This window comes from Triticum aestivum, chromosome 7B (assembly GCF_018294505.1).
Source record: "Triticum aestivum cultivar Chinese Spring chromosome 7B, IWGSC CS RefSeq v2.1, whole genome shotgun sequence".
NCBI lineage: Eukaryota > Viridiplantae > Streptophyta > Magnoliopsida > Poales > Poaceae > Triticum > Triticum aestivum.
The window spans coordinates 306,331,253-306,349,742 of record NC_057813.1 but is presented as its reverse complement, the minus strand read 5'-3'; positions in this window follow the sequence as shown (position 1 = coordinate 306,349,742).

Sequence of the window (18,490 nt, the reverse complement as noted above, 5' to 3'; positions counted from 1 at the left end):
CGAATAAGACCTGCCTTGGGATAAGAAGAGTTTGAAATTTGAGGCATCTATTTCTGGCGCTTGTGAACTGGGGTGTTGGGTAAGCCGGAGGATAAATCTCCACCCCCGTTGTTCCGGGTCTGGTGCCGGGTCTCATGCTGTTGTTGCTTCAAAAGAAAGTTTGGATCCAAGTAAGCTAAAGGGTGTGAAAATCTTACTTTCCGGGTCACATGTCAAATTTTCTGTCTTGGCAAAGGCTATGAGCCGGAGGAAATGATAGTTACCTCATCATCATCCGCCTGGCTGGCCTTCGTATCATCCTGAGAGAGGTCAGCATCAATAAGATGCATAAAGAATGAGCCAAGGGAGTCAAGTTCTACCTCTGACTCATCATCATCATCAAGATCAAAGAGTTCTGAGACATCAGTTTTCTCCTTGTGCTTTTTGGGGGCCTTGGTTTTGGTCCTGGGCTTTTTAGCCGCCTTCTCCTTTTCTAGGTATTTCTTCTTCCAGAAGGCAGAGTCGGCCTGTGCAAGTCAAAGTGTAGATAAGGGGTATGCAATTTATGTAAACAGAAAAGTAAGGTGTGCATTGATCACTTACAGGAGGAGGCGGGTTAAGAACGCAGAAAGGGTTCAACCCTGTTTTACTGCAGCTTTCTAAGGATTCCCCAAGTAGGCCCTTGGTCATGTCATTGATGCCTTTGTCATCTAAACGCACTGAGCTATGGCGTAATGGGTCCTTGGTGTCACCGGTGTATGTGCACATTAAGCCGGGCCGGTGGTTTAGGAGTATAATCCTCCATGTGACCCAACAACGGACTAGGTCGACGACGGTCAGTCCATTTGCAAGCAAAGCCCTTATTTTGGAAAAAGTGGCTCTATACTTGGCTCGTTCAGAAGTCGTGAGCCGGCCTGCAAGGGGATGTACGGGACTAAGCCGGTCCTCGCAGAAACCCGACAGAGGGTTCTCATCAGATGGGAAGTGTCTTGGCAATAAAACCAAGTTTGGTTCAAGTCTTTGGGATGACTGGGAAGTGTGGATGTAAGAAAAATTGTGTCTCTTCAACGTTGAATGGAGATTCCGCCAAGTTCTAGGTTGGGTCCATCTGTGAACTCATTTTGGCGGTTCAAATAGAATTACCCTCTGAAGAGTTCAACACTGGTTCTTCTTGAAGGTATACTTCGCAAAAAACTTGGAAGTTGCAGATATTAGACACGGAATTGGGTCTGATGTCCTAAGGATGGAGCTGAAAGAAATGTAGCACATCGCAGAAGAACTTCGACCCGGGCGGTGAAAAGCCCTAGTTTATATGATCAGTAAAAACGATGACTTCATTTTCTTTGGGTTGAGGTTTAACTTCACCCGGCTCTGGGACTCGCCAGTGGATGATCTCTTTGGTAGCCATGATGCCATTCTCAACATATTCCATAAGCATTTGCTCCTTCACAATGGAGGGAACCCAGTTGTAGGAAGTGATAGTTTTAGTCATCTTGGCCTAAAAAGAAAATAATGGCAAATGATAAACCGCCCAATTAAGATGGAGGATTGTTATGAAGAGTTAAATGCATTTTTAAGCCGGCGAGGTGTGGTCGGTTCTTGATAGCATTGATGAATGTTGGCGGTTTAAAAAGATTCAGATATAAGCCGGTGCACGTCTGGCGGGTTACGGATTGCTACTTAAACCACCATGGAGGGCTGATGGTATCTGGCGGGTTGTATCTCATAAAGTTGCCCGTACAGTTGTAGTTCACAAATAGCTATGAGCCTATGAGTAAAATTATTGCTAAGTGCTGAACAAACAGGTTTTACAGATCAGTTCTATTGCTTTGGATCTACAACACTTCAGAAAATCAAAATAAATTGTAAACCTAAAGTTACGGCAGTGGAAGAACTCATGTGCTCGAATGGAATCTTATACAGAAAAGTGATTTTTGTGATTGAAAAGGGACACTAAACTGCTACCGCATGACCTCAAAATCATATTCAGATCAAACTGCAACAATCTAGAGGAGGAAGATGAAGGATAGTGAAAAACTCCAATGAACTAGGCAAACCCTAATGGAGATCTACTACAAGGGAGGAGAAGTACTTACTGATGTTGTTGAACAGTGCGGGAGCGCCGCGATCTCTGGATGCGTTCAGGGTGATGTGGCAACCAAAGTTGATGACGCTGGCAACAATGGCGGTGGAGCTCGGCGGCGCTGGAGGAGTGCAAGAAGGAAGAAGACGCAAGGGCGGGGGTGGAAAGTGGAAAAGAGGACCCCCCCTGCCCCTATTTATAAGGAAATGGATAGATGGCATGCGCGGGAATCAAGGAGACCAAAAAAATGATTATGTGCCTATGTGCACGCCTCGATTTTCAGGAGATCCATTAAGATAAAGATCCGTTGAGATATCATGGGCTTTGTGCGAAGTTAAGGCAAGATGACATCATGGCAGGTTAGCACAATTCTGAGATGTGACGTCATGGCGGCTTATAATGAATTGGTAAGAAATCATTGATGGGAGATTCTGCCAAGTCATGTGACGAAGATTGATGTGAACAAGTTCAAATCAACATGGGGCCTAATGTTGGGGATATAACTATTGGGTATGACCCGCCCAGGAGGGGCCGGGTCATGCTACGGGGGACTTAAGATGTAGAAGCCCAAGAAGATGGTGGTTCATAAAGCAAGCTTTTTGAAGGCCCAAGACCCGGAGGCGACTTGAGGCCCAAAGGGATGAGCCGTCGTATGTTTAACTTATTCTGTAAGGCAAGTGTTATTCGAAACCAAGCCGGTCACATTGTGTGAGCCGGCCGGGACTCTGTAAGCCACCAGGCCTCAACCTGTGTATATAAAGGTGAGACCCGGCGGCGGGTTAACTCAAGAAACAATTGATCGAGCACTAGGTCAAGCGTATTCTCTCCCTGGTAATCGAAACACAAGCAATACAATCGAAAGCAGGAGTAGGATTTTACCTCGTTGAGAGGGGACAAACCTGGGTAAAAACTCTCTGTGTCCTTTGTCCCGCTTAACCCCTTTAAGCTAACCTAGCTGCGATGGCTCCACACCTAAGTCCTTTTGCCCGGGCATCTGCTGTGTTAAATCCACGACAATAATGCTTATCAAGAATATAGCACTTTGAGCCGAATACTCGAAAGTATCCAACTTGTGGTTTGTTACCAGTGAGAAGCTCGTATGTCATCTTGCCGAGTAGCTTGTGAAGATACAGACGATTTGTTGCATGACAAGCTGTCTCAACCGCTTCTGCCCAAAAGTGTTTTGGTGTCCTATACTCATCAAGCATCGTTCTCGCCATCTCACTAAGAGTCTGGTTCTTTCTCTCAACAACTCCATTTGAGGCATGTACGTAGCCGAGAACTCATGTGAAATCCCTTCTTCGTCAAGAAAGGTGTCCACATTGGCGTTCTTGAACTCCGTTCCATTGTCGCTGTGAACCTTCTTGATCTTCACTCCAAATTGATTTTGGGCCTTCCTAGCCAAGTTCTTGAAGATCTTTTGGACCTGTGATTTATCATCAAGAAAGAACATCCATGTAAATCTTGAAAAAGCATCAACAATGACCAATCCGAACGAGTTACCACCGATACTCTTGTAGGCGTTGGGATCAAAAAGATCCATGTGAAGTAGCTCGAGTGGTCTTCTCGTGGTCATGATGTTCTTCATGGGATGACTTCCTCGAACTTGTTTTCCTGCTTGGCAAGCACTGCAAAGTCTATCCTTGTCAAATATAACATCTTTAACACCAAGGATATGATCACCTTTAATTAGCTTATCAAGATTTTGCATGCCCACATGACCTAACCGTCTATGCCACAACCAAACTTTAGAAGATTTAGCAATTAAGCAATTTCTAGGTTGAGCCTTTTTAGTGAAATCAACAATGTATAGATCACCTCTACGTATACCGGTAAAGACCATATTATGATTATCTCTCCGAAACACTTGGCAATCTACTTCAGTAAATAGGACATTGAAACCGAAATTGGCTAGTCTAGATATAGAAAGTAAATTATAGCCAAGAGATTCAACGAGCATAACATTTTGTATGGAGTTGTCATGTGAGATGGAGACCTTACCAAGGCCAACCACCTTAACCTTTGAGTTATCACCAAAGGTGACATACTTTCGAGGGTCGTCATTTTCAGCAAGCTCACGAAACATATCCTTGTCTCCGGTCATGTGATCGGTACATCTACTATCAAGAACCCATTCATTTCCTCCACCCATATAGCCACGAAGGTTAGCCATAAGACAAAAGTGTCTCGTAGACTTATCAAGATCAAAGTCACTATCATCATCCTCATCATAGTATCCATGTTCAACATCGTCTTGTGATTGATCATTACCTAGAGAGAGTGATTCATTAGATTTATGATCATGACAATGTGCATCTTTATGAATTCTAATGACTTCAGAGATGATGTTACTAATGATTCCAACATCTCCTTTGGCACGCATAAGGTCACGAAGCTCAGATAGACAATCACCAACCTTAGGATCATTAGGATTCATCTTATTTAAAGCAATGGATTGTGAAGAATCTCATCTAAGTTTTTCAAGGAATAGTCTGGAAAGCGTTCCTCAAGATATCTTCATATCGTGCAAGCACATTCAGGAGTTGCCAAGCATGCAATGAAGTTTCTAGGCAATCCTTTAGTGATAAGATTGATAGTTCTAAGATTGCGAATCATGTTAAGAGACTCATCGGGGGTAGGATGCAATGGATCAACCTGGGGCGCACAAGGGATAGTAATGTACTTGTTTAATTGATATTCATTGAAAATCTCAAGCATCTCATTTTTCCAAGCATTATAGAACTCTCCATCAAGCATAGGCACTCTACATCTAATACTCCCAATCGTAGACTCATCCATCTTCCTCCAATGGTGATTAAACCAAAGCAATGGAGACCAATGCTCTGATACCAATTGAAAGGATCGAGAAGAGGTGTCTAGAGGGGGGTGATTAAACCCTCAAGAAGTAAAGGTAGCAGTTTTTAAGTTCTTCAAGTTGAGGTTGGATATTAGCACAATTTTAAACATTCATAATACATTTCAAGCAAGCATTGCAAGAGTGTATGAGCAGCGGAAAGTAAAGCATGCAATTTGCAAGAAATTAAAGGGATGGGATAGGAGTGTGCAAACGCAATTGGAGACACGGAGATTTTTGGCGTGGTTCCGATAGGTGGTGCTATCGTACATCCATGTTGGTGGAGACTTCAACCCACGAAGGGTAACGGTTGCGAGAGTCAACGGAGGGCTCCACCCACAAAGGGTACACGAATAAGCAACCTTGTCTATCCCACCATGGCCATCACCCACGAAGGACTTGCCTCACTTTGGTAGATCTTCATGAAGTTGGAAATCTCCTTGCCCTTACAAACTCCTTGGTTCAACTACACAATCTTGACAGAGGCTCCCAAGTGAGACCTAACCAATCTAGGAGACGGTAATATATGGTGTGTTGATGATGAACTCCTTGCTCTTGTGCTTCAAATGATAGTCTCCCCAACACTCAACTCTGTCTCTCAGATTTATTTTTTACACCTGTTCTCTCTCTCATAGATTTGGATATGGTGGAAAGATGATTTGAGTGGAAAGCATCTTGGGGAATGCTAGAGATCAAAATTCTTGTGGTAGGATTGGAATGTCTTGGTCTCAACACATGAGTAGGTGGTTCTCTCTCAGAAAATGAGTAGTGGAAGTGTATGCATGTTCTGATGGCTCTCTCTCAAATGGAGAAGGGGGTGGAGGGGTATATATAGTCTCCACACAAAATCTAACCGTTACACACAATTTACCAAACTCGGTGAGACCGAATAGTGAAACTCGGTGGGACCAATCTGGTTCAAAATGTGAACGTTAGAGTTTTTGGTGAGACCGACAATATCAGCTCAGTGGGACCGATGTGCTAGGGTTAGGGCAAAACCTCATCTCGGTGAGACCGATTGCATGAACTCGGTGAGACCGATTTCAGCAATAAGCAAACAGAAACTTGGTCAAGCAAACTCGGTGGGACCGATTGCACATCTCTGTGAGACCGGAATAATTGCAGTAGGTAACAGAGAGTTTGCAAGGCCAGCTTGGTGAGACTAAGATCCTATCGGTGAGATTGAAGTGATTAGGGTTTCTGGCAGTGGCTATGTCAATGAACTCAGTGGTGCCGAATGAATCAAATCAGTCGGACCGAGTTTGACTTTAGGTTTTTGACATATGTGGAAATGAGAAAGTGGTTGAGGGCTTTGGAGCATATCAGTAAGCACTTTGAGCAAGTAGACCATAAAGCAACACCTCATCCCCTTTTAATAGTATTGGCTTTTCTGATGAACTCAATATGATCTTGGATCACTAAAATAGAAATGAAGAGTCTTAAGCTTTTGATAATGTTTGTCCTTAGCATCTTGAAGGGATTCCACATCCTCTTGTCCTGCCACTCCAATGTTGAACTCCTCTGAAATATACTAGATCAAAACATTAGTCCAACAAGAGATATGTTGACATTAACTACCAAAATCACCTAGGGAGCACTTGTGCTTTCAGACACCCGATGCCTGCTCGATGAAGCCGGATCATCCGGACGGAGGCCCGAATCATCCAGACCCTCGACGCCCAGATCATCCGGGACCCCATCCGGATCATCCGGACCATGCCTGCGCGCGTGACTTGGGCCGAGGCCCGTGTACCCCTTTGCCCCTCACTTACCCCTTCGTGGCTTAGACTATATATACTCCTCCCCCTCCTCCATTTGAGGGTTAGCAAAGGATTAGCTCATTTGAGAAATAGAGCTTTGCTCAGCCACTTGGTTACTTCTCCATTGGAGTCCACGACCTCTTCGGAGAAGATCCCCCAAGCGGATTCAAGACCCCTCACATGACGCCCCCCCCCCTCTCAAGACCTCCTCACGGAGAAGAACTTGCTACTTGTATCATCCTTTGTTGATCGTGGATCATGTATCCCTTTATGTTTCGAGAATCTAGCACATGTGTAATCGATTCTTGTTGGTTTGAGTGATTTCTCTCCTCCTGATTTCCCTCGTGTTCTTCATGTGCATCGCGGAATTCGCTCCAGTCGTGAAAGATCGGGCATCTAGGGTTCTACCCTACATCACACCCTGGACGCCGGCACATGTTGTCGGCTTCCTCTGTGTTCATGTGCTATTATGTTGGCATAGGTTACATCGTGTGTCTACTCACTATATATGAGAGCCGTAGGATACAAGTGTCCTACTAGGACATGACTTCATATCCTATCTAAACACAATACTACTCAGAGTGCAATTGTAACCTACCTTGTACACAATATTCGACACAACTCTAACAGACTCCATCTTGGCGAATATTCTCCACCACCTTGAATTCGTCAATGTGTCAAACTTCCATGTACATTGACCTTGAGCTTATTCCATGCGTACCGTGCTACTCCAAAGACTCCACGTGACTCCACCTACAACTTGTAGTCCCTTCTTTTCTTGACCATAGTCAATGCTCGAGCGAAATTAAATTCCCCTTACTCTAGTTTGTTCTCCCAACTTCCAGAGTATACGTTCAACTCCATCACACACCGATCACTGACCTGCGTGAAAGTGAACAATTCACATATTGGGTGTCACACATAAGAGTTACCTGAACTCAGCATCACCACTCTTCCTTGACCGTCTGTCTGAAACTTGAAAGAATTTCCCCGTTGCTTGTAGTCATCCCGAGTCAAATTCGGAGTTGTCTCACCACATGTATGACCACCAGAGCCCTGACCCATCTCCATGTTCCGTGTGTGTTGCACGCCTCGCCACTATTACTGTGTCGAGCCTCTGTTGTCCTAGCCAAGTCTCAAGGGGCGCCAACCCACACCACTCAACCCCCACTGCAGAGTACCACCGGTCATCACCGACCGATGACGAGTTTCATGCTTCCATCAGGCCATTTGGCTCCAGTCTGAACTACGTGTCTCTCGCTTTTTTCCAGCTGAATAGGCTTTGACTCTTTGCCGACTTACGCCGTCGCCCCTCAATCAACACCAAGTGAAGTCTTCCAGACTCCGCTCCACCTTCAACATGACTACATGGTAGATGACCAATCCACCCCCGCACCCCGTCGACTTCAAGCTCTCATGTGCGCACTATCTTGAATCAACCATGCGTCATAGTCTTGTCGAAGTCACACAAGCCCTCAGGCATGCGCCACGTGTTTCCACGCCCCATAAGTCGGTCACTGTCAGCATCATGCTCCTATGTCATTGTCGTCGATCCCACCACCATCTCCTATTCCAACCGACTCACGTCGATCCGTCAGACTATCTAGTCCGACCCAGCCGAACTTGTCCGGCTGCATGACACGCTCGAGGCTCTCAAATCGTATTTCATGAATTTCCATCCATCACATGATAATTTCAGCTTAGGTGGCATGACTTCCTGCAACAACTTCAAGCACCCTTGTTGCACCAACAAATTTTTCACCCTCGTCTACCATAACCCAAATTCCAGTTCCACTGAACTTCTCTACCTCAAACCTGATGCCCGAAGGCATCATGACTCTTCGTACAGCTAACCTTGTGAAAAATAACCAAGCTTCTTTCCATGATGCCAAAGTACATAAGCAAACCTAACGTGGTCACCTCCCAGCACTAGTAGCAATTCAACCAAAACGCTTTTGATCTTCAGGTGTAGTAGTTCTAGCTCGACCTCCAATGATGTTTGTTGCTTTGTAAATGTCTCTTGCTAAATCCGATGGATGCCAACGTGATGGATTTTTTTCATCGCCAAATTGATCTATCTCGTGCCTTTGTGTGTCACATTAGGACTCGGTCCTCCCTTTTTTCTCTCAAACAAATCTCCGGTCTCTGCTCTTGCCTGATGTATGCGACCGGATCCATAGCACGATCCACCGTCTGGTCCATGCATCGCCACCAAGCCTTGCAGCTTCCGCCAACTAGGCCGATGCCCAGCACGCGCCTTTGAGCCTTCGCAGCCAGCACCTGCTTCTTGCCTGCCTACCCTGCATGACGTGTCACCGCTGCTGCTTGTCACACTCGCCCAACCAATCCGATCGCCGTACATCGAGCCTGCCACTGCCACGGGCACACACGCCTTCCGCTGATCGTACGCCTCTTGCAACTTGCCGATCAGTAGTTCTCGCCATCGAATGCATCGCCTTACAAAAAATTCCGATCACATCAATAGTTTCTTTGATTCGCTGCAAACATTGTGACTGCCCTGGTCGTAACACGGAAACACCATCTTGCACCATGATTTAACTCAACGATCTTTTCGCAAAGCACTTCCTCTCGATCAACGGATGCACTGCTTCATCGAACCTTCCTCATGATACCATTTGTTAGAATAAATTTGAGACGCGTAGACGACCAAGAAATCACATGATCATGACACAGAGATTTGTTAACGAGGTTCACCAATATGGCTATATTCTCGGGGTCTGACTATGGGCGCTTCCACCTCAAACCTGGTATGGCTACATAGTCAGGCCCCGGGGATGTAGCCATATTGGTGAATCTCGTTAACGAATCTCGGTGTCGTGCTCGTATGATTGTTTGGTCGGTAGATTGACTGTGCGCCTTGGAATTATTCTAACAAATACATGAAGGAAGTGGAAGAGTGGCTAGGAAGATTGCCCACAACTCTACTCAAGTGCATACAATCAAAGCCAAGATGGACATCATTTGTCATGGTTTGTACACATTGAAAGTTCTTGCTGGGTTGATACTGATCCCACTGCTACTATCCAATTCTCGGTATCATCTCCTCTTTTCTTTCCAGGCCACCGTTTCCACAATGCTATATATCTCACTTGCAACGCCATGTCACTCCCTTGCCTTAGGGTCAATTCTTTTGTGCGGCTTAAAAAATAAGCTGCCTCTCCCCAGCTTAAAAAATAAGCCACCCGCAAAATTTGTTGAGACTTCTAAATTAGTTATTCCATAACTAGTTTAGAAGCCCCAATTAATAAGAGAGGCGGCTTATGGGAAAAGTTAGGATGGAGGCGGCTTATCTTTTAAGCTGCCAAAAGAACTGGCCCTTAATTATGCTTGCCTATTTATTTGGTGCATCTTCAGTTCCTAACACAGATCAGGTTGTCCCACCGGCCTACAAAACTTGGATGTTTGCTACTCACAATCTGCCATGTTGTGCATTACTACCTCCGTCCTGGTTTATTGGCCCCCTTTATAATTTGTGCCAAATTTTGATCAAAAATTTAAATAACAAAATGTTAATGCATGTCAACAAAAATTATATCATTGGATTCGTATTTAAACATAGTTTTCAATAATATAATTTTTTGTGACATGCATGAACATTTTGTTAGATAAATTTATGGTCAAAATTTGATACGAAATACAACAGGGACCAATAAACCAGGACGGATGTAGTAGTTGATGGATGTACATCATGCTGATTTTTGCACCGGTATTCTACGTGCCATCTTTCTGCTAGCTTTGCAACTTCATCATTGAGTAATCAATTTTGATTAATTAGGATGACTTATATCACTTTACTCATATTTAGGGATTAATCTATCATAATAGTGATACACAAGTCCATCATTAAGGAATTTCTTACTAATCAAGTTTTCGTATCTTGGATTGATTACAAATCCGAAAAACAATTTACCACTAAAAAAAATTACAAGTAGCGAAACAACATCAAAGTACTCAAAGTACCGAGGGAAATATTAAAAATATACATTCTTAGATAGAAAACCTCCCTGCCATTTCCCTCCAAAGACCTTGGTCATAATAGTACTTTTTCTCCAGGACTCGATCATCATCAACATGAGCACTAGATCGAGCTATGTATTAACACACATGCTTATGTGGACACGCCTACTATGCACTAGGAGCTCTAAAATAAATATATGAGCGAGCTTATTTCTCCTCCAGATTGCCACAAAATACATAATTGCCCGCAAATCAATATTGCAAACTATGTCCATTTTGAATATTTTCTTTTTGAATTTTTAGAGTATGTTAATGCTTACTTTTTATCGATTAGGTATGCCATGGCATCCGTGTTTACAAAAAAAGTGGACAGATAAATGAACTTGATTCTTCATACTTAGTTATTTCCTTCAGCGCTTAACATGTTGTTATTCAATGCAATTACAACACGCACACGTAGATAGGGTACGAGAAGGAGTGTAAGTGATGAGACACGTGGGGTGTCATATTGAAATAGAGGACATGGATGTGTGTGTGTGCGGGGGTGTGGTGTGGTGTTTGTGTCATGCTTATTATGCGTTAGGGGTGTGTGATAATTTTTTTCTCTCGTTGCAACACATGAGAATGTTTGTTAGTTAGAGTTAAAGGGTCAAAAGGAGCATGTCCTTCTATTTATACATAAACCAGGGCAGAATGTTATGGTTAGCAAACCTAGTTTAGCCCGTAACCAAGGCACCAGGGTTTGATTCCCATCGAATATGTGATGTTTATTGCTCATGGAATGGACTAGTTCAACCACTCTGGGTTTACCTTTGGTTCGCATGAAAATCGGCCGGTTTGTATGGTTTTCCTGGACCAATCGTAGGATGGTCTGTAGTGCTTAAGAGAACGACAAGGTCTTCGGTTTTGGGTTTTTTGGGTTCGAGCACTACTCCAGGTCACCATTTTATACAATGATTGTTTCTAATACACAGAGCATTTTTAAAAATAGACACTGGACATATTTGTATATTTTTAAAATAGGTGTTTATTTATGGGCAATGCTACGCATCAGTCGGCATATCTTTTTAAAAGAATCGCCGTCTCACGAGCCATTGGATTCAAAGCGAGATGGCCATCATAATGAGTTGTCGGCTTTACAACAAGGATGATGTTTCACCGAGACGTTTGAACTAGAGTTCAGGTTGCAAAACGTTTTCAACAAAAGTATTGTTGTTGATTTTTTTTTTGCAACAGAGCTAATGTTGTAGAAATTGTTTTTGCCTTCACCTTTATATAGGTGTTAGGGAAAAAAGTTTTGCTACATCAGTGATGCTGTAGAAATCTTTCTTGCAATAAGGATGATGTTGCAAGAAAAAAACCACCACTGGTCGTTCGCTGCAAGCTCTCTCGAACGATGGTGATGGAGGAGCAGTGCCGCTCGTCTCCATCATCGCATCGCCACCGACGAGTGCCGGCCTGCCGACCAAGTTGCCTCACCGCCATCCTCCTCTCTGGTGAGGTGGGCGCACTACGTGTGGCTGACGGGCGTGGTGGAGGCGGGTCGACAACGGTGTCCACCACGCGCGACCCCAGCTGCAACCTCGCCGCCATTATAACACCCCAAGAATCATGCTATAGTAATCTCACTTACATGGTGACCATGTCGTCCTGATTACTATGCAAATTGCCACTTGTCTGAGAAATGAATTCAAATTCAATTTAATTTGCAGGTCAAATTATTATTTCTCCAAATAGAGAGACAAAAATGTTCGGCATGTTGCGAATAATCCTCAATCAATTGTCATGTAGAAATCAACTCAAATTGGATTTCTATTTTGGCCCTAGCAATATTTTAGCGGGCTAGGAACATTTAATTTGGTCGTTTAAATTTCAAAAATAGTCTTACATTTCCCAAACCACATGAAACTTTGTGTGTGGCCCTATACTAATGCATCGGAATTATGTGCCAAGTTCCACCAGGAACAAAATTCATTTAGCAGCAATATAAATGGCAAAACTCTAGTAAAAGTAAAGTAATAGAAATAAATAAGGGAAAAGGCCGAGGTGCTTTTGTGCACTTGGCCCAATTTAGTAATAGAAGTGGCCCAACCCACTTCACCTCCTCTCCCTCCTTGCGCTACAAGTGACAGGGGAGGGCATGGCAGCCATCCCGTGGCCATGGCCGCTGCCTTGCCAACGTGCCGGCCATCCAAGCACCCCAGCGCCCTATAAGCCCCATCGACGCTCCCACAAACCCTAGCCCCCTTCTTTTTTTCCTCCTGGCGTCGCTTCTTCCGACCCAGTGCACAGACACGTCACCATCGCCATGGCCATGCTCGATCCCGTGGCCACCGCTGCCCCGCCATGTCCGGGAGAAGCGCCATCGACGACTCCGTCTTCCTCAAGCCTCAAATCGAGCCACGACAACCTGTGCGCTCGCCATCGAGGACTTCTCCAGCTCCGTGTTCGGCAGCTGCACTACCTCGTCATCGTCCCGCACTCTGGCACCTCCTCGAGCCCCTCCAACCTCACCCTCTCACTTGCTTTGAGCCTCTCTCTCGATCCCTCCGTTTTCCCCCTATTGATTCAGCGTCGTAGACCCGCGCCGCCCGCTGTTGCCTGCTGGCCTTGCTGCTGCGCCGCCGTCACTACTGCGCTGCCCTGCTTACGATGTTGCTGCTGCGTGTGGCCACTGCTCCTGCCTGGACCATGCCCTACACCCCCCAGCCACACCGCCCTGCCCGTGCCTCGCAGCGCCGGCCGCGTTGACCACTATCGCCGCTGTTTCTGCCTCCACCACTGCCTGCAGCCTCGCCAGTTGCTGCTCCCGCCCGCCTCGGCTCGCCTGGCCGCTCGTCCCGCCTACGTGTGCCCGGCCGAGGCCGCCTCCGCCCTGCTCCGTTCGGCCGCCCCCGCCTCCTTGGTCGCCGCCCCCATGAGCTCCCATGCCCGCCGCTGCGCGCGTCGAGCTACGCCACTGTGTGTCATCGTGTACCCATAAGCCTGCACCCCGTGGCCTCCCTCTTGCCACTTTGCTACTGCTCCGGCCAAGCTGCTGCTCCGGCCAAGTTGCTGCTCCGGCCAAGCTGCTGCTCCTGCTGCCGCCGGCAGCCGCCCCGTGCCTTTCGCCCCTGACCTCCCAGCAACCACTGTAGCACCCACATCCGCTCGCGGTCGCGGCCGCGGGCGGCCTCGCCCCGGCTGCCATCCTCCGCACTCGCTGCTTCCGGCGGATCCCCACGCCTGCATCCGGCTGTCGGCGCCCGCCGCCGCTGCGCCTGGTGTCTTCTCCTTCACCCGCCAGAGCCGCCGAAGTGGTTGGGCGTGGTGCGCCCCTTCGTGTCGCTGGTTAGTGGGTCTCGCTAACATAGTTGACTAGTCAACTGGTCAGCGTTGACCTGCTGACTCAGCTGCCCCGGGCCCACTGACAGCCCCCAGTGCATTGTTGGGTGCAGTGCACCAGGTGCACCCAACACTTCTTGTTATTGTTTGTTTTTAATTAATTTAAATCTTGTAAATCTAGAAAATGATTAAAACTTGGAAAATTAATAGAAAATAAACTGTAAGTCAGATTAAAATAATTTATATACGAAAGTTGCTCAAAAAAACAAGATGAATCTGAATAGGCAGTCCGTTTGTCTGCTACACGTCCCTAGCATAGCGAACCTGCAACCATCCCCCCTCCGGTCCGTTTGTCCGAAAACGAGAAACACCAGGAATAATTTCTCAGATGTTTCCTCCCTTCGCCGCTATCACCTACTACTGCGTTAGAGCACACCTAGCACCGCTATTTGCTTTGTCATGCATCTTTTTGTCATTGTTTCTTCCCCTCTTCTCTCCGGTAGACTACGAGATTGACGCCACTGCTGCCCCGATCGATTATGGTGTTGACGACCCCACCTTCTTACCAGAGCAACCAGGCAAGCCCCTCCCCCCTGATCAACTCAATATCGCCTATTCCTTCTCTCTACTGCTTGCATTAGAGTAGTGTAGCATGTTACTGCTTTCGGTTAATCCTATTCTACTTCATAGCCTGTCTTTGCTACTACTGTTGTTACCTTTACCTGCAATCCTAAATGCTTAGTATAGGATGCTAGTTTATCATCAGTGGCCCTACATTCTTGTTCGTCTGCCATGCTATACTACCGGGCCGTGATCACTCAGGAGGTGATCATGGGTTGGCAGCCAGAACATAAAGCTTGGCAACATCCGTAACCTTGTTCATCGCCAGCTCTTCACGCATCTTACGATTGTGCATGTTCTGATGGAACGCGCTGATGATAGCGGCAGGATGAACATCTGGGATGTTGTACTGCACACGACTGAACCTATGTATGTATTTGCGCAAGCATTCGCCGTCCCTCTAGCGGATCACATGCAAATCACTTGCTTGGCCAGGAGCTACGTGGCCGCCAGTAAAGGCGCCAACAAACTCGTGGCATAGATCCAACCAAGAGTAGATGGAATCTATCGGAGGGTGCATCAACCATAACCTAACATTGGGCTTGATCACCAACGGGAAGTAGTTGGCGAGTACCTTGCCGTCCCGAGCTCCGGCAGCTTGCATCGCAATGGTGTAAGCACTCAGGAACTCAGATGGATGAGTCTTGCCGTCATACTTCTCTGGGACCTCTAGTTTGAACGTGCGGGTAGTGGGCCACTGGAACTGCCGTAGCTCACGGGTAAATGTTGGACAGGTTATTGATAAGGCAAGGCATCAGAATATCCTAGTGCAGGATTATACGCAATGGCCCCGCACGCCTATCAGATTGGTGGCGTGCTTCCCGTCGTCGCTCAATGGTGGTTTGAGCGTCCTCCTTGAGCCGTTCCCGAAGAACTTGACGTTGGTCATGACGTGCTCGTGGATCAGACAATGCCTTGGATACATCGGCATGGGCATCGACCCGATGGGCTAGCGACCGCCGCTATCGCGGTGGAGGGGAGTGCACCGTGGTTGCGGCGCCTCCAACCCTTCCACTGTCGACATGCGCTGGCTCGGTAGTCCAGCACCGCGAAGGACTTGCCTCCTGGTGTCCCTGTTGGCATGGCCAATAAGGCTTTGGATAGTAGCTCTCCACTCTTCTTGCTTCTGCGTAGTAGGAGGAAAGTCGAGGAGTAGCTGCGCTCATGCCAATGCTTCTGCTCGCGTGGGTGGCAGCGACAAACGCGAGGAACGGGAGGTGCTCGGTCTTCTAAATATGTTAGAAGGAGCCCCATCACGGTTCCGCGGCTGCGCGCCTTTTTCACCAGCATCTTGGCGTGAATGTCGGTCCTGCGCATCTCGAGAATGATGCTGAGGGCTCTTGCCGCAGTGATGCCCGGGGTCACCAACGTCGTGGCGCTGCTTGTCGTGCACGACCTGGGAGGACCGCGGTGCATGCGCCAACGGGGTCGTCTTCCTACCCTTAGAGGTCCCCGTGCCGCCCGTAGGTAGCACGGCTCCGTCCTTGGATGCGGCAGCGCATGGATCATCGTCATGGCTGCGGATGATGCCGCTCGCCTGGTTGCTGGTAATAGAATGGTGTGGATGATCTTGATCTCCCCCGCCACCAGCGGCTACCCCATCGCCCGTCCGTGTTGGCACGGGCAGACCGGCTCTAGACGAACCGATCACCATGATTGTCTTCTTCTTCGGCGCCATGGTGATAAAGAAACTGACGCACTAACTACCAGATCAGATTTGCACAACCAGTCCCTCCTACCTGGCGCGCCAAAGATGTCGGGGAAATGGCACCTATGGGATCACAAGGATCCCTTCTATGGTTGGCGGGGAGCAGGGATGCACAAAGAGCAGGTCTGGTGATCAGCACGAGGGATTTTTACCCAGGTTCGAGCCGCTGAGGAACGTAAAACCTAGTCCTGCTTTGAGTGTATATTTGGTGTTCTTGAACCTTAGCTAGCTGCTATGCGTGCCTGGTCCAAAAGTTCGAATCCTCCTCCAGTACGCCTTGGGCCTCCTTTTATACGTCCAAAGGGGTTGCCACAGTGGCACACAGGAGGTATAAAGTAGCTACAATGTACATGCTTATCACTGACGTTGTAGGACAAATGCATTAAATGCGCTGCTTAGGTGCCCTCTAACTTTATCAGGACGGTAATAGAGTCCGTCCCATCCGTTGCCGCCTCACCCAATCTTGACACGCGTCCAGGCTGATTAGGCATGCAGTGCCAAGCTGGCTAGCTAGCCCTGAGTTGACGCGGTGGCAGGATCTTCGTGAAGATCTACATGCCACCACACGATGCTTGCCTAGTTTGCAGGCGGGTCACCGCGCTGGAACGGCCGTGGGGTGGCGAACCCTTGTCATGCGCGGGCCTTACTGTGGCCCCACAGTTGTCCCCGACAAGAGCCTTGCCGGGGTCTTGTAGTTGTCCCCGGCAAGAACCTTGTCCGGGCTTCCACTACAAAAAAATACACTTCCATGATGATACGTGTTTGTCACAGTAGGTCACGTTTTGTGTCATGCATGTACATCCATGACGATTTTATGACAGAATCAAGATAGTCATACATGTGATGTCGTAGAAGTGTTCCACGACATTACCAAAATTATCATCACGGAAGTGTCCACTTCCATGACGATAAATCGCGCGTCACAGAAGTGCTTCCGTCAAGGGTGACCGACACGTGGCACCCACCGTAACGGAACGCCGTTAAGCTATCGGGTCCGGTTTTGGATCCGGTAACCCATTAACAGCCCGGACCAATGGGGATTTTCCACGTGTAAAATCACCATTGGCCGGAGGAAACACGTGTTGCCTCACCGTTGGGACAGATGTCATCCACTCATTGGACAGGAGGCGCCTATGATAGGTCGACACATGGCACGGCCCAACAGTGGCCCATTCCGATGAAAAAGGTCGGCCCAGTAAAAATTAGCAGGCCAACCCATATAAGGCCTACTTGTGTCAGGTCCATTTAAGCCCACGGCCCATACGAGATGTGCCAATTCGGCCGTCAATGGCCCGTTCAAGATTTGACACCATTGCAGCCCATCGTCAGTTTGAGCCTCTTAATAGCCCGCTATATATTTGGGCTCAATACCGGCCCGATGAGATTTCGTCCTGTTAACAGCCCATTCAAGGGATGGGCCAATTTTTAGGATGTACATCTTTCAGCCTTTTAGCGACCCATTTAAGTGTTGGACTAATTTCCGGCCCGGTGTGTCTTTCAGCCTGTTGACAGCCCATAAATCAGTTGGGCCATTTGTAGTCCGACCTGAGTTTTGTCCTTTTAGCGACCCATTTAAGTGTTGGGCCAATTTCCGGCCCGGTGTGTCTTTTAGCCTATTGACGGCCCATAAATCCGTTGGGCCATTTGTAGTCGGACCTGAGTTTTGACCTTTTAGCGACCCATTTTAGTGTTGGGCCAATTCCCGGCCCTATGTGTCTTTTATCTTATTAATGGCCCATAAATGAATTGGGCCATTTGTAGTCGTACCTGAGTTTTGTCCTTTTAACGGCCCATGACCTTCATGGTCCAATACCAGCCCGGTTTCTCTTTCGGCCTGCTATAGGCCCACAACATAGTTGGGCAATTTACCATACGACCTAACTTTCGGCCTCTTAGCGGCCCATGCTCTTCATGGTCCAGTACAAGCTCGATGTCTCTTTCGGCATGCTAAAGGTCCACAGTATAGTTGGGTGATACGTCTCCAGCGTATCTACTTTTCCAAACACTTTTGCCCTTGTTTTGGACTCTAACTTGCATGATTTGAATGAAACTAACCCAGACTGACGCTGTTTTCAGCAGAACTGCCATGATGTTGTTTTATGTGTAGAAAACAAAAGTTCTCGGAATGACCTAAAAATCCACGGAGACAAGTTTTGGAAAATATAAAAAATACTGGCGAAAGA